The 2594-nt window shown below is 34.5% G+C and overlaps 1 long non-coding RNA gene across 1 annotated transcript; it reads right to left on the bottom strand.

Moving 5' to 3' along the window:
• Positions 1 to 268: 268 nt before the first annotated feature.
• LOC140854722 (uncharacterized) lies at positions 269 to 880 on the bottom strand. The gene is made up of 3 exons (XR_012137900.1): positions 751 to 880; positions 585 to 656; positions 269 to 453 (listed from the first exon to the last, which is right to left on the bottom strand). It is a non-coding gene; the product is annotated as an uncharacterized lncRNA (long non-coding RNA).
• Between the last annotated feature and the right edge of the window lie 1714 nt (positions 881 to 2594).

The following is a 2594-nucleotide window of genomic DNA, read 5'->3' as shown; positions in this document are numbered from 1 at the left end:
TCCCATCTTCACATCAATCCAAGTCAACAAGCAAAAGACCCAAAACATCGACCAATAAATTAGAAGTACAGTTTGAAACCAAACTTTAATCTGGCGATCTATGAATCCTAAGCCCTAAAGAAGCAAAATTAAAAAGAAACAAACAGACAAAACAAAACAAAGGCCACACTGGAATATCATACCAAGGTAAATCAACATAACCAAAATTCACTGCACAATTGGTCTCTGTTTTTATCTATATATACATAAAAAGAGCCACAAATGTGGGGTTATGACAGACCTCCTGTCACTTTTGATGGCCAATGGAGTCAAGAGGATAGTTTTGCTGATGGAAGATAACAAATAGTAGGTAATGGTAGCACAAAATGACTTCAGCTACAAAAAGACCCAAGATTAATTGTCATCACGTCCATTGTAACCAAGCTATCCACCAAGGTGAAAGGCCCCTTCACACTGGATGAATACAAATGAATCTAATAAGTTATATGTATGCATATGTATCCGTTTGCCAGTCTGCAGAAACAATTTAATACCATCACACTGAAAGAAAAGAGAATCCGGACAATAAGAATATCATCACAAACCTCATCAGGCACCTGAGTGAATCTCTCATTTTTCGATGCATGTGTTAGGTGAGCACTAGATGCATCTGGAACCTATATATTATAAAAAATTGAAAGATATAAAATTAATTATAAATAATAATCAATTAATATATAATATAAATCTAACTAAATAAATAAATCATACCTGCCCACTACTGGATGGCACCGAACGAGGAGTACCTACTGGGCTATGCGCAAAAGATCCACTCGCCATCTGAGCACGCATCTGATGGAGCTATGCCTCCAAGTAGGAAATCTTGTCATCAAACTTAGTCGAAGCTCATCTCGAATCCTCCTAATGGTCTCCTCTGATGGTGCCTGATTAGATTGCTGATACAAACATCGCTTTGTCATGCTCGAACTCCAAGTACGCATCTGTCCATGTCCATCTTCTCCCATCACCTCCACAAAGATACGATTTTTTAGTTCTGGTGTGCGCTCATCCTCAAGTACCTCCTCAAGTCGTCGTTTCATCTCCTCCTGTAATAAAAAATTATAATATTGACATTAATATATAAAATATACTATATGTAACGAGAATTTAAATTATGTACTTACTATACACTCTTGTGCATCCGCATCGATGACACCCTGCTTTGAAGTACGTATTCTAATAAACACGCTTAGTCGATCTGTTTCTAATCCCTCTGCTTCCATCTATTAACATAAATAATCCAAATATATATAAAAATTTATACTAAAGTTATATTTAGTATAAACTTATAATATTTTAAATATACATTTGCTCTAATAACAGAAAATGAAGTTCTCCCTGTCTTATGCAAGCCTCCCAACATCTTTCTGTTATTTTTGTTTCGTGCACACTGTGCCTACAAAAGTTATTAATGTAATTAAAAATATAATATATAGTTTTATTATATAAAAAGAAACTAATCACAAAAGAATAAGTACCTGGACATCTTCTTGTCCCCAATAACGAACAAGTATCTCCCACTGATCAGCTTTCACACGCGGAGGAGGTCTAGAGATAAGATTTTCTTCCCTCTGGTGCTCATCATAGTAATGACGCTTGATATAAGACTTTCAATTCCTCCACATCTCACCAACCGACCTTAAACAATTTTCTCTATATTCACTAGAGGCATCTGTGTTATCCTACAAAATTAAAATTTAACAAAATTAGTAATCATATAAAATGTATGAATATAAAGGACAAGAATACTTATTTCGCATCTCCTTCCAAATATAATCTATAACTAAATACATAATTATAAAATAAAATTTATAAATATATTTTACCTGCACCTCTTTCCAAATGTGGTCTAGAATATATTGGGGTATGTCTGTCCAAGATGCATATGTCAATGGGACATATGTCCCATTTTTCGCTATTACCCCTAATTGACTCTTGAACTTACTTGCATTGGACCCACAAGGTTGCATATGAGCATCAAATACCAAAGAAACTTTCTGACCCGTGCCCCAAAACTCAATACCATGAGCCGTGCTTCGACCTCTTCGTCTAGAAGTTGACTGACTCGAAATATCTAATTAGTATCCAAATACAATAATCAGATAAGATAGTACAATAATTTTAACTTTACATAAGTAGAATAAGTGATTTTACCTGCAACATCTGATGACTGTGGCTGAGATAACGTGGTCTCTGATCGCTATCTATGTGGCTGAGTATTATATGCTGAAAATGATTGTTGCTGTGGCTCATCATGATTGGACTGAGATGATGAATAAGCCTGTAATCTATCCAACATGGATGCACCACGTTTCCTCTTTGGAGCCATCCTATATGTAAAATATAAAAAGTAAGCATCATCTTCATCTTAACTAACAAATAAACAATAATAACTAACAAAAAATAAATATACAGAATTTAACTAACAAATGAATAATAATAACTTACATACAAATTTTCATAATTAACAATGGTCATTCGTCTTCATCCATCTTAACATCATCTTCGATGGATCTCATATCATCTACAGTTGTTCCATCTACACCTTCTCTCAC

The sequence above is a fragment of the Elaeis guineensis genome, chromosome 1 (assembly GCF_000442705.2).
Source record: "Elaeis guineensis isolate ETL-2024a chromosome 1, EG11, whole genome shotgun sequence".
NCBI classification, from domain to species: Eukaryota; Viridiplantae; Streptophyta; class Magnoliopsida; order Arecales; family Arecaceae; genus Elaeis; species Elaeis guineensis.
The sequence above is the reverse complement of the archived record's forward strand: the minus strand, read 5'-3'. Positions and strand labels throughout refer to the sequence as shown.